Below are 14,598 nucleotides of genomic sequence, written 5' to 3' on the forward strand. Positions count from 1 at the left end.
AGAATATCCCAACACTGGACAAACAGGGGGCTGTAGGGGGGGAGGAGCTAAATACGATTAAAATCACGAAGGAATTTGGTGCTCAGTAAATTAATGGGACTCAAGGCGCATAAATCCCCTGGACCTGATTGCTTGCATCCTCGGGTCTTGAAGGAAGTGGCAGCAGGGATTGTGGATGCTTTGGTAATAATTTTCCAAAATTCTCTGGACTCGGCAAAGGTCCCGGCAGGTTGGAAAACTGCCATTGTAACACACTTATTTAAAAAGGGTAGTAGGCAGAAGGCTGGAAATTATAGACCAGTGAGCTTAACATCTGTGGTGGGTAAAATTTTGGAGTCTTTTGGATTGGTTTTGGATTGGTTATCTAACAGGAAGCAGAGAGTTGGGATAAATGGTTCATTCTCGGACTGGCAACCTGTAGCCAGTGGTGTTCCGCAGGGGTCGGTGCTGGGTCCCCAACTCTTTACAATCTATATTAACGATTTGGAGGAGGGGACCGAGTGTAACATATCAAAGTTTGCAGATGATACAAAGATGGGAGGCAAAGTAGAGAGTGAGGAGGACATAAAAAACCTACAAGGGAATATAGAAAGGCTGGGTGAGTGGGCGGAGATTTGGCAGATGCACTACAATATTGGAAAATGTGAGGTTATGCACTTTGGCAGGAAAAATCGGAGAGCAAGTTCTTATCTTAATGGCGAGCAACTGGAAAGTACTGCAGTACAAAGGGATCTGGGGGTCCTCGTGCAAGAAAATCAAAAAGTTAGTTTGCAGGTGCAGCAGGTGATCAAGAAGGCCAACGGAATGATGGTTTTTATTGCTAGGGGGATAGAATATAAAAACAGGGAGGTATTGCTGCAGTTATATAAGGTATTGGTGAGACCGCACCTGGAATACTGCATACAGTTTTGGTCTCCATACTTAAGAAAAGACATACTTGCTCTCGAGGCAGTACAAAGAAGGTTCACTCGGTTAATCCCGGGGATGAGGGGGTGGACATATCAGGAGAGGTTGAGTAGATTGGGACTCTACTCATTGGAGTTCAGAAGAATGAGAGGCGATCTTATTGAAACATATAAGATTGTGAAGGGGCTTGATCGGGTGGATGCGGTAAGGATGTTCACAAGGATGGGTGAAACCAGAACTAGGGGGCATAATCTTAGTATCAGGTGCTGCTCTTTCAAAACTGAGATGAGGAGAAACTTCTTCACTCAGAGGGTAGTAGGTCTGTGGAATTTGCTGCCACAGGAAGCTGTGGAAGCTACATCATTAAATAAATTTAAAACAGAAATAGACAGTTTCCTATAAGTAAAGGGAATTAGGGGTTACGGGGACCGGGCAGGAAATTGGTCATGAATTTAGATTTGAGGTTAGGATCAGATCAGCCATGATCTTATTGAATGGCGGAGCAGGCTCGAAGGGCCGATTGGCCTGCTCCTGCTCCTATTTCTTATGTTCTTATGTTCTTATGGTATGTCCTTGACTTCTAAAACTTCGGTCTGAAGGAGTTACATTGTATCGGTCGTGATCTTTCTATATCCAACATTGGCATTGTTACTGGATTATTCTCTTTACTGAATGTATTGGAATCAGATGTCTGGCCTAAGAGGTGGTATCAGACCATCAGGAACTTTTAATAGTTTCATGTTGTGGAACTAACCTGTCCTGGAATATATTTTCATCAAAGTGTTTTCAGTGATTGATAATAAGACAGCTCAAGGTCTCAGTGATACAAGTGCATTGTCCTCCCTCCCCAATAACATGCTTCAGTTTAACTGGGATTTCAATGTATTTATTGGTGATCACTGTTATGAAATATTATTTCATTGTGTGTGTATCTGACGCCGCTTCAGATGTCTGGTTACTGAACTGAGTTTGCTGCTGACACTTTCACATCTCCTTCTCTGATTAACTGTGGATGAATTCATTGTCTCTCACTGAACTTGATTGTAAAATGAAATGTTTTGATGTTATGTTGTATAAGTTTGCATTGTCCCTGTTGGAATCAGGACACCTTCTATGTATCTGTATATTATAAGTGTGATTTTGGGGTTTTGTTAATTGAACAATCCCGCCATCTATCCCTTTACTTTATAATTATAGGAGAAGGAATCTCAATTTTTGAGAGGTCTGTCTGGAAGAGGCTTTCGATTCTGTTTATTCCATGATTTGCAGATGAAGTGAACAGTGTAGGTGAACCGGTGGAGAATCTGATGATCTGTAGAAACATTAGACTATTGCACAGAGGCTTCACTATTGAACAAACCGACACTGAGAATAGGATCGGTGGATCACGGGGCTGGTGACCAGAATGCAGGCACAGGATGATAGGATTTAATCGGATATAAAACGGATTTGAGATAGAGAAGAGAGTGAGTGATAGAGAGGACGAGTGAGAGGGAAAGCGAGAGGCTGTGGTGTGAATAATTCATCAGAATGAACTGCTGAAACTTCCAGCACAATTAAACAGAGAAAATATGATTTGAAGGTGTTATTATGATGTGGTCAGATTGGGTGAGTTTTTATTGTGGGACTCGCTCCTCATGTTTATATCCCTGTCAGGTCCTCATTCTGTTTTTGTGAATGTTCCTTGTTTTCCAACTTAACACAAAACATAATTAAAATTTACTTCAAAAATAGCATCAGAAATTTCTTAATCGTAATGAATTATTCCGATGCTGTATTTTTAAAGCTCGGCTGAATTCAGTAAACAATGAGGTTGATTTTATTAATACGTACAAATGTAATTTTATTTGAATGCACAAAGTAAATTTATTCAACACATTTTATACCGATACAGGTTCCCTGACATCAATAACCACAGAAATGAGCTGTTGAATGTATTTGTTGGATTGTGTTACTGGGACCAAGAGATTAGATTTCCTCTAACACTCTGCTGCATTCTCTCCGTGTGAATCCCAGCCTCTCCCCCTATTGCATTGAATCCTCTGTCTCCTCATCCCTTACTTCAGTTGGTCCACTTTCCCAAACCTACGACTCCTGACTCCCCTCCAGCTCCTACATGTATTTTTCCTTGTCTCCCTCCCAATCTCACTCACTGGCTCAGTCTCCAGCTGCCTTTCCCGTTTCGTGCCAGCCCCTGTCGGCTCACTTAACCCAGAGCAACAAACCAGCTGCTACTCCCCATGTCCCCTTAACTTCAAAACCCTTCGCTCTCTTTTCCCATGCATCTGGAGCCCATATCCGGCTTTAATCCTCTGGATTCCCACTGTGTAATAATCCTGATCCTTCCCCTCCGGCACTGCTTCCTCACTCGGCCCTTCCAGTGGATCCAGTGCTCACTTGGTTCACTTTCTCTGTCCATCTCCCAATTCATTGTTGATCATTGTGTTTAAAAACGTCTCTCTGAAAACGCAGCCCAGGTCAATCAATCACTTTCCACCCTTCGATGCAGCAACAAAGCTGGAAATTTCACCCCAGATCCTCTTAAACTGCTGCTTTGGCTCCAGGTCTGATCAGTAATTTCTCTGCTTCATTTTCTCTCTCGTACAGTTAACTTGGTGGCGATTGTGATCCTGTCCCGAGGAAAGTGCGGTCTCTCCAAATGTATCAGTGTCTACCTGGTCGGAATGGCAGTGGCCGATCTCATGGTCGTTATCGCTGAGGTGATATTGAGCCAAATTAATGCAATGTATTTCCCAGTGTCATTCCTGCTCATTACTCCAGTGTGTAGTTTCATTGCCTCCTTGAGTAATGCAGCCACAAATGTTTCTGTCTGGTTCACAGTCGCTTTCACCTTTGATCGATTTGTGGCCATTTGTTGTGAGAAGCTGAAAACTAATTATTGCACCGAGAGAACGGCGGCTGTGGTTCTGGGAACAGTGAGTGTGCTGGGCTGTGCAGTGAGTGTCCCCTGGTACTTTACATTTAAACCTTACCATATAATCGATAATGTTCGCTGGGGTTGTGCGACAAAATCGAACTTCCGTGCTTCCCCCGCATGGGCCGCATTTGATATGTTTCGTCTCATTTTCACTTCTTGTGCCCCAATCTGTCTGATTTTGCTGCTCAATGTTCTAACTGTCAGGCGTATTTTAGTGTCCAGTCGAGTCCGCAGGGGACTCCGAGGCCAGAGCAATGGAGAGAATCGCAAAGACCCAGAGATGGAGAACCGAAAGAAATCCATCATTTTACTCTTCAGTATATCGGGCAGTTTTATATTATTATGGTTGACAAAGGTTGTATTTAACATTTATGCGCGAATTGCAGACATGCGATATTACTACTCCTACACTGACCCTGGTTATATCACACAAGAGACATCAGTTATGCTGCAGCTTCTCAGTTCCTGCACAAACACGTGTATTTATGTCCTGACCCAGACTAAATTCAGAGAGGAGCTGAAGAACGCGGTGAAATACCCATGCAATCTAATTGTTAAATTCGTGAAATCATAGAAAGAACTGAAGGGTTTCAAGCACTAGAAATAAATCCCATTTCACTCTCCATCCCCTACACTTCCCAGGGGTCGGAAAGTACATTGTATGTTAGCAGCTGACAGCCATGAAATGATCATAAATCTGATTCTGACTAAATTTTTTTTGGTAATCTGACTTGTTGAGGCAGGATTTGCTCTGCTGTAGACACGTGAATAGTTGGTCACAATGGCGACTCCATAGAGCTCAGCTGGACTTCAACGAAATGGCTGGTGGGCAGTCATAGAATCATAGAAAATAGGAGCAAGAGTAGGCCATTCGGCCTTTCGGGACTGCTCCATTATTCAAAATGATCATGGCTAATCATCGAACTCAGTATCCTGTTCCCGCTTTTCCCCATATCCCTTGATCCCTTTAGTATTACGAAATATATCTATCTCCCTCTTGAATACTTCTAATGCCTTGTCCTCCACTGCCTTCTGTGATAGAGAACTCCACAGGTTCACCACCCTCTGAGTGAAGACATTTCTCCTCATCTCGTTTCTAAATGGCATAATCCGTGTCCTGAGACTGTGATCCCGGGTTCTGGATTCCTCAGCCATCGGGAACATCCTCCCTGTATCTAGTCTGTCTAACTCTGTTCGAATTTTATATATTTCGATGTGATCACCTCTCATTCTTCTAAACTCGAGTGAATACAGGCCTGGTCGACCCAATCTCTCCTCATACGTCAGTCCTGCCATTCCAAAAATCAGTCTGGTAAACCTTCGTTGCACGAGAACATAAGAACATAAGAAATAGGAGCAGGAGTAGGCCAATTGGCCCCTCGAACCTGCTCCGCCATTCAATAAGTTCATGGCTGATCTGATCCTAACCTCAAATCTAAATTCATGTCCAATTTCCTGCCCGCTCCCCGTAACCCCTAATTCCCTTTACTTCTAGGAAACTGTATATTTCTGTTTTAAATTTATTTAATGATGAAGCTTCCACAGCTTCCTGGGGCAGCAAATTCCACAGACCTACTACCCTCTGAGTGAAGAAGTTTCTCCTCATCTCAGTTTTGAAAGAGCAGCCCCTTATTCTAAGATTATGCCCCCAAGTTCTAGTTTCACCCATCCTTGGGAACATGCTTATCGCATCCACCCGATGAAGCCCCTTCACAATCTTATATGTTACAATAAGATCGCCTCTCATTCTTCTGAACTCCAATGAGTAGGGTCCTAATCTACTCAACCTCTCCTCATATGTCCGCCCCCTCATCCCCGGGATTAACCGAGTGAACCTTCTTTGTGCTGCCTCGAGAGCAAGTATGTCTTTTCTTAAGTATGGAGACCAAAACTGTATGCAGTATTCCAGGTGCGGTCTCACCAATACCTTATATAACTGCAGCAATACCTCCCTGTTTTTATATTCTATCCCCCATCAATAAAAGCCAACATTCCGTTGGCCTTCTTGATCACCAGCTGCATCTGCATACTAACTTTTTGATTTTCTTGCACGAGGACCCCCAGATCCCTTTGTACTGCAGTACTTTCCAGTTTCTCGCCATTAAGGTAATAACTTGCTCTCTGATTTTCCCTGCCAAAGTGCATAACCTCACATTTTCCAATATTGTATTTCATCTGCCAAATCTCCGCCCACTCACCCAGCCTGTCTGTATCCCCTTGTAGGTTTTTTATGTCCTCCTCACTCGCTACTTTCCCTCCCACTTTTGTATCATCTGCAAACTTTAATATGTTACACTCGGTCCCCTCCTCCAAATCGCTAATATAGATTGTAAAGAGTTGGGGCCCAGCAACGACCCCTGCGGAACACCACTGGCAACTGGTGGGTAAATCCCCTGGATTCAGTCCCCGCCTTGAGTCCCATTAATTTACTGAGTACCTCCATGGCAAGGAAATCCTTCCTCAGATAAGGAGACCAAAACGGCACACAATACTCCAGATGTGGTCTCACCAAGGCCTTATACAACTTCAGTTAGACATCCCTGTTCCTGTACTCAAATCCTCTTGCAATAAACGCCAACATACCATTCGCCTTCCTAGCTGCTTGCTGCACCTGAATGCTCGTTTTCAGCGACTGGTGTTCAAGGGCACCCAGGTCTCGTTGCACCGCCCCCGCCTTTTCCCAACCTATCAACATTCAGATAATAATCTGCCTTTCTGTTTTTACAACCAAAGTGGAAAAACTCGCATTTACCCTCGTTATACTGCATCTGCCATGTTCTTGCCCACTCACCCAACTTGTCTGAATCACATCGGAGCCTCTTTGCATCCTCCTCACAGCTCTCATTCAACCCCAGCTTTTTGTCTTCTGCAAACTTGGAAATGTTACATTCACTTCCCTCATCCAAATCATTGAGATATATTGTGAATGACTGGGGCCCAAGCACTGATCCCTGCGGTACCCCACTCGTCACTGTCTGCCACCCGGAAAAAGAGCCGTTGATTCCTACTCTCTGTTTCCTGTCTGTCAACCAATTCTCAATCCATGCCAGTATATTCCCCCCAATCCCATGTGCTTTAATTTTGCACAATAACATCTTGTGTGGGACCTTATCAAAAGCCTTCTGAAAATCCAAGTACACCACATCTACTGGTTCTCCCCTATCTATTCTACTAGTTGCCTCCTCAAACAAACTCCAGTAGATTTGTTAAGCATGATTTTCCTTTCATAAACCCATGCTGATTTGTCCAATCCCATTAATGCCTTCCAAATGTTCTGTTATCACATCCTTTATAATAGACTCCAGAATTTTCCATACTACTGATGTTAGGCTAAATGGTCTGTAATTCCCTGTTTTTTCTCTCCCTCCTTTTTTTAAATAGTGGGGTTACATTTGTAGGAACTGTTCCAAAGTTGGACAAAGCTGGTTATCAAAGTCACTGTTGTGGGCCTAATTCGGAAGTGTGCACTCCATATAAATGGATAGAGAAAGGGAGAGAGGGAGAGAGAGACAGAGAGAGATTCAGAAAGGTGGAAAGAGAGAAAGAGAGAGGAAGCGGGAGAGACCATGGGAGAGAAAGATAGAGGGAGGCAGTCAGAGATGGAGGGAGACATATGGCGAGAGAGCCAGAGAGAGACTGAAAGAGGGAGGTAGAGACAGAGAGAGAGAGAGACAGAGCCAGAGGCAGAGAGGGAGAAAAGGAGAGAGACGGGGCGAGAGAGACTGAGAGAGGGAGAGAGAGGCAGATAGAGAGATACAGAAGGAGAGAGAAGGAGGGAGAGACAGAGACAGAGAACGAGTGTGAGACAGACAGAGAGAGAGACAGAGAGAGAGAGAAAAAGAGAGAGAGGGAGAGAGAGTGACTGAGGGACAGCCGGAGACAGAGAGTCAGCTGGAGAGAGAGACAGAGAGAGATATAGAGGGGAGATTGAGAGACAGAAAGAAAGAGTCAGACAAACAGACAGATAGCGAGAGGGGAAGGGAGAGAGAGAGTGAAAGAGAGAACGACAGAGAGAGGCCAAGAAAGAGCAAGATAGTGGGAGAAACAGGCAGAGAGAGAGAAAACAGACATGGATGGAACGAGAGAGAGACACTGATAAAGAATTAAAAAGTGATAGAAACTGAGAGGTAAATAGACGGAAGAAATCAATTCAGTATAACTAGAGACTGAGTGCGCGGCAAAGCAGGAGAGTGTAGGACATAAAAGACAGTAACAGAAAGAGAAAAAGTGGAATAGAAAGCATGGAGACGAATAGAAAACTGGAGAGAGGGAGAAATACAAAGATTAAAACAGAGATTGAAAGAAATTGAATGAAATACAGAAACAGGAGCAACGAAGAGATAGAGAAGTCAAATAGAAATAGAGAGAAAGAAGTAGACAGAAGCAGAGCTGGAGAGAGTGAGAAACAGACAGAATGGATCAAAGTTAGGTGAAAAGGATGAAGAAGGGGATGAGAGAAAGAAAGTGAAAAAGTACATAAACGGCGAGTAACAAAGACTGAGATAGAGAGAGGCAAACAAAAAGAGAGAGAAGGATACAGAGACGGAGGTGGAAGTATAAAAAAGATCGAAAGAGAATGAGCGAGAGGGGCATGAATGCAGATTGAAAGGAAGACAGGGAAGGCAGAGAAAGGCGCAGAGAACAAACCCCAAGAGTAACAGATAGAAAAAGATAGAGACATGAACAGCGACAGAGACTGAAATTAAAGTGGAAATGACAACATAGAAAAACACAGACAATAAACAGAGATAAACGATATAACAGAGAACGGACACAATGAAAGGTGAACAAGCATATAGTGAAAGGAGGGTAGAGACAAGAGTGAGAATAGAACACAGAAAGCATTAAATAAGCAAACCAACTGTGTGATCAGCCTGGAGTGTGTGAGAGTGCTGACCAGCAGAACAGCAGCAGATGAAGCAGGCCAGAGAGTTCATGTTTGTTCTCGGGTAAAACTCTTGAGGATTTAATTTTGACATTTCTAAAGGTGATGCCTGGAGGCTGCACAATAAAGTCACTCAGTCTTGTGTACCTGAACCTGACCATTACTTACTGCAGGAGATTCCCAGCTGCTCTGTGTAGTTAAAATTCATCAGTTAAACTAACGCCTAAGACTAAATCGGCTTCAGCATGTCTGAAGGAAAGGGACTGTTAAAAGGTGGAAAGAATGTTAAAAGGATTGTTCATGACACTTCGTGACAGACCATACGGCAGAGGATATAAAGAATATACATTGCAATAAGAACGATTCCAGGAGGGCTAGAGGTCGTTTGAACACCTGCCGGCTTAACGTGGTTACGTTGTGGACACTGAGAGGAAACAAGTGAAGTGTCAATCAATCGTGGGTTGTATTTGTAGGAACCTATTGTTGCAAGTCACCGTCCCACAGGTGTGATTTTCTGTTAAAAAGTATTTTAGATCGGGGCAGAAGTTGAGTGGGGCGAGACACAGATCCAACACGACTGCTCCAACCTCACCTTTCGCTTCCTAGCAGCACCTGGAATCTTCCTGAGCGCTCGCTACCTCCCAGCTTGATGCCTAGATGCTGGTTTACAGATTGCCTGTGAAGCACATGAACTGGCTACAAGAGAAAGTCGCGCTACACTACAACAGTATTCATCAAAATCTGGACAGGGTCCCGCAGCACTTTTCTGCTCTGTAACTGTTATAAATACTGTTATTGTTTCAGATTACAGAAACATAAGAATAATGGAGAAATAAATCAAATCCCAGATCAGAACCACATTTCAATTGAGTCCAATTTTATTCTGATTTATTTAATAGAAGTTAGATTGACATTCCGTACAGGTAATGTAGCCACTGTTGTGAAGTAGGAATAAACAAATGTTAATCCATTTTTTGCAGAAGTTCACATTTTGGTGTTTAATTCCCTAACTGAGTCAACAGCTTTGCGTTAAACACCAGCTAGTGTCAGTCTCATACAGTTTGTATCTTTAACTATAGTGCAACAGTGATTTAACAGGAAAGGAAATGAACCCTCTCCATGTCTCTCACCACAACAAGCTCCGCCTTGCCCCTCAGTAAGATGGCTGCCTTACTGGTGGCCATTTGTTTCAGGCTCAGAGCGGCCATTTTGATTAAGCTGCATGGCTGTCTTGCCCAGCCCCCGCCCCCCACCCCCGTAAGATGGCTACCTTACTGCCTGTCATTTTGTTCAAGATCAGGGCTCTGCACTTTGAAGAACAATTAATACATCGTCAAATATAAATAAGAAGTGCAAGCTAATTTGATGCATTTAATTAAAATGTTTCATCATCTGTAAATTGCTGTGAACCATCATAAATATCTTTATTATTTGCTAAGTGTGTAACGTGTACATTTGTGTTTTGTTCATGTAGAAGATGATACAATTTTTCATGGTGATGAACCTCACAATTTAATAGCATAATAACAACTGGAACATAGACAGTTTTTCTACAAACCAGCTATAATTTTACACAAACCCTTTGATGCTTCATTAAATTGCATTAACCTGACTCCTTCTCCCTACTTTGCCTTCCTCTGGAATCCTAACGACCTAATCTAAATCACGTGTAGCCTCTATCATACAAAATACATTCTCATAAAACATTAATACTGACTTTTTTATTCTTAATCTATTTTTCTGATTGTATTACACACTATTCTACACATGGGTACAGAGATTTAAATATAAAATAATTCTCCTCACGAAGGAGGGAGAGGAAGCATGGAGAGACGCCCTGAAACTGGGGAATAAACAAAAAAAAATATAAAACAAAGGCAGGAAAAAGGAAATAACATTTGGGGACAACCTGAAACTGACCACGGGCACTTCAGGAGAGAGACTGGGAATAAGCCACAGAGAAATTAAGAATGAACAGAGATTAATATGTAAATCACCTCAGGAAGAAGAGAGCGAATAAATTAGTATAAGATCTGATACTGGGAATCTGCAAAGATTTAAATCAAAAAATTACTTCCAGAGGGACACAAGGAAAAAAGCCGGAGATCGGGTCTGAAAGTGGGAATACAGATTTAAACAGCAAAATCACGGTAGCAGGTGGTGAGGGAAAACATGTCGAAAGGGACAAATACTGAGAATAAACAAGGACTTAAAATAAAACTCACCTCAGGGAGCAGATGTATAATATCAGGGTGCAGGGGACAGCATGTGGAGATAAGAAGAGAATTATACATAAATATCACCTTGAAAGGGAGAACATAAGAACATAAGAATTGCTGGACATAAAATGAGCAAGGTCCACAATGTCCAGGGTGCTCTGCATGCTCTACACCTCCTGCGTTGTCTTGCAAATGCGGTTCTTGGAACACTCCAATTGATCGGCCTTCTCCAGAATGTGGGAGGTGAGTCTCCAGGGCCTGCACATTAGGTCTGTGCCACCATGTCTTAGTTCTGTTGAAGACTGGGGTCCTGAGATCTGGGACCTTGGGCCGTTCAGCCAAGGGCAGTTGTTACTCGGCCTCCCCAGGGGAGAAAGAGAATTATTTCCAGCTCTTCCTGCTCACTCGTTCTCGGTGTTTCACCCTGTCATATACCCTCAGTCACACTATAGACATCCTTCCGAGAGGGTGCGTCTGGGCTGGTGATGGAAACGGTGTATCAGGTACAGCAATAGATGCTTCGGTGATACAAAGCTTACTGCCATATCCTAACTTTATTAAATGTTGGGCGACCTTACAATTAACAACAACTTGCATTTATGTAACGCTTTTAACGTAATGAAACGTCCCAAGTTTCTAATCACTTTTTCATTGTTTTCATTAAATGCACTCATTTCACTGAGATAAACCTTTTCTCTTTAATGGTTCAACATTTCATCTTCAAATCCAATAAACTTGCGTGGTTCTTGTCACCTTTTGATTGTTTTCCACAAATCTGCTTATCTCACTGAGATAAAGCTTTTTTCTTTAATGGATTAACACTTTATCTTCCAATCCATTACATTTTCGTGGTTTTTGCTATTTTTTTCTCATTTTCAATAAATGTACTTATTTCATATTGTCAACTCAATTAAAAAGTATCTGGATGTGCACCTAAACTGCATGGCTATGGACCAATTGGTGGAAAGTGGGATTAGGCTGTGTGGCTCATGTTCAGCTGGCGTGGACAGCCGGGCCGAATGGTCTCCTTCTGTGCCGTAAATTTTCTATGATTCTTTGATTATAAGACACGTCACAGTATCATTATCAGATCAAATCAGAAGTCAGCAGCTTAGTGACTGGTTGGTGAGTGATACATTTTCTTGCTCTCCCAGCTAGGGGAGTGGTTTAAACTAGGGACCTATAACTTGATAATACTTCATTCAATTATTAAATTAAACTAGACAAATAAATTAATTTTAAAAATACCAAAACTAAACCAAGTGAATTGCTTACATTAAAACTTTAATGAGGTAAATAAATAAAACAAGGTTAGATAGTGATGGCAGGGCAGGTGATGTGCAGTAGCTGCAGCACGTGCGAGATTGAGGAGAGCAGCGTGATCCCATGGATCCACATCTGCAGTAAGTGTCCGCAACTCGAGGAACTTCAGTTCAGAGTTGTTGAGCTGGAGTCCGAGGTGCAGACATTGCGATACATCAGTGAGGGGGAGAGCTACCTGCACACTTTAAACCAGGAAGCAGTCACACCCCTTAGGTTAGGTAATGGTTTCGATTTGGTTAGTGGTCAGGGACAGGAGGATGTGACTGAGAGTCAGGGAGGTAAGGAGATCCCCAGATGCAGTGGTGGAGGAACCTCAGCCTTTGCCCTTGTCCAACAGGCACGAGGTACTTGTTACCTGTGTGGATGAGAATAAAGACAGCAGGGAGGAAGGGCAAATTGACCATTGCAGCGTGTTACAAGAGGCCATTCAAGTGTGGCGGGGGGGAGGGAAAAGAAATATGGTCGGGTTAGGTGATAATATATTCAATGGGATAGATACCAGGAGTCCGTAATGCTGCGTTGCCTGCCTGATGCCAGGGTTAAGGATATCTCCTTACGGATGGCGAAGAAGTTGGAGCATGAGCGGGGTGGGGCGGGGGAGGGGGGTCGTGGGCGGCGTGGGGGCGGGGGGAATCCAGTTGTCGTAATCCACGTAGGAACCTACGACATCGCTAGAACTAGGGACGAGGTTCTGCTGAGACAGTTTGAAGATCAAGGGTCTAAATTAATAACATGAACCTCAAAGGTAATAATCTCTGGATTACTACCTGAGCCACGCACAAATTGGGATAGGGTCAAACTGAGCAGAGAGTTAAATGCGTGGCTCAAAGAGTGGTGTGGGAGACAGGGGTTTCGATTCATGGGGCACTGGCATCAGTACTGAGAAAAGAGGGAGCTGTTCCGTTGGGACGGGCTCCACTTAAACAGGAATGGGACCAGTGTGCTTGCGAATTGAATAACTAGGGTGGTGGATAGGGCTTTAAACTGAAAAGAGAGGGGGAAGGTTCGAGTAAGGTTAAATTTATAAATCAAAAGAGAAGAGTCATGGCCAGAGAGCAGTGTATCGATTTGGGTAAAGCTAAGCAGAGTGTGACAGGAAGGGACAGAGAGAGCAGCGGGAATCGTACCTCAGTGAATAAGGTCAAATCAGAGGAAAATAATAAAAAGTTAAAATTAAAGGCTCTTTATCTGAATGCATGAAGCATTCGGAACAAGATAGACGAATTAATGGCACAAATAGAGATCAATAGGTTTGATCTAGTAACATAGAAACATCGAAAATAGGAGCAGGAGTAGGCCATTCGGCCCTTCGAGCCTGCTCCGCCATTCAATATGATCATGGTTGATCCTCTATCTCAATAAGATATTCCCGCTCTCTCTCCATTCCCCTTGATGCCTTTTGTATCTAGAAATCTATCCAGCTCCTTTTTAAATATATTCAGTGACTTGGCCTCCACAGCCTTCTGTGGTCGAGGATTCCACAGGTTCACCACCCTCTGAGTGAAGAAATTTCTCCTCATCTCAGTCCGAAATATCCTCCCCCACATCCTGAGAATGTGACGCCTCGTTCTGGACCTCCCAGCAAGGGGAAACATCCTCCCTGCATCCAGTCTGTCCAGCCCTGTCAGAATTACATACGTTACAATGAGATCCCCTCTCATTCTTGTAATCTCCAGTGAACACAGGCCTTGCCAACCCAATCTCTCCTCATAAGACAGTGCTGCCATCCAAGCGATCAGTGTGTTGATCCTTCGCTGCATTCCCTCGATGGCAGGTTTTTCCTTTCTTAGGTAAGGAGACCAAAACTGCACGCAATATTCCAGGTGTGGTCTCACTAAGGCCCTGCATAACGACAGTAAGACATCCTTGCTCCTGTACTCAAATCCTCTTGCAATGAAGGCCAACATACCATTTGCCTTCCAAACTGTTTGCTGCACTTGCATGTTTGCTTTCAGTGACAAGGATACCCAGGTCCCTTTGTACATCAACATTTCCCAATCTATCACCATTTAAATAATACTCTGTCTTTCTGTTTTTCCTTCCGAAGTGGTTAACTTCACATTTATCCATGTTATACAGCATCTGCCATGTATTTGCCCACTCACTCAACTTGTATAAATCGCCTTGAAGCCTCTTTACATCATCCTCACAACTTACGATCCCATCTAGTTTTGTGTCGTCAGCAACTTGGATTTATTACATTTGGTTCCCTCATCCATATCATTAATATATGTTGTGAATAGCTGGAGCCCAAGCAGTGATCCCTGCGGTACCCCACTAGTCGCTGCCTGCCACACAGAAAAAGACCCATTTATTCCAACTCCCTG

The sequence above is a fragment of the Heptranchias perlo genome, unplaced genomic scaffold (genome assembly GCF_035084215.1).
Source record: "Heptranchias perlo isolate sHepPer1 unplaced genomic scaffold, sHepPer1.hap1 HAP1_SCAFFOLD_173, whole genome shotgun sequence".
Taxonomy (NCBI): domain Eukaryota; kingdom Metazoa; phylum Chordata; class Chondrichthyes; order Hexanchiformes; family Hexanchidae; genus Heptranchias; species Heptranchias perlo.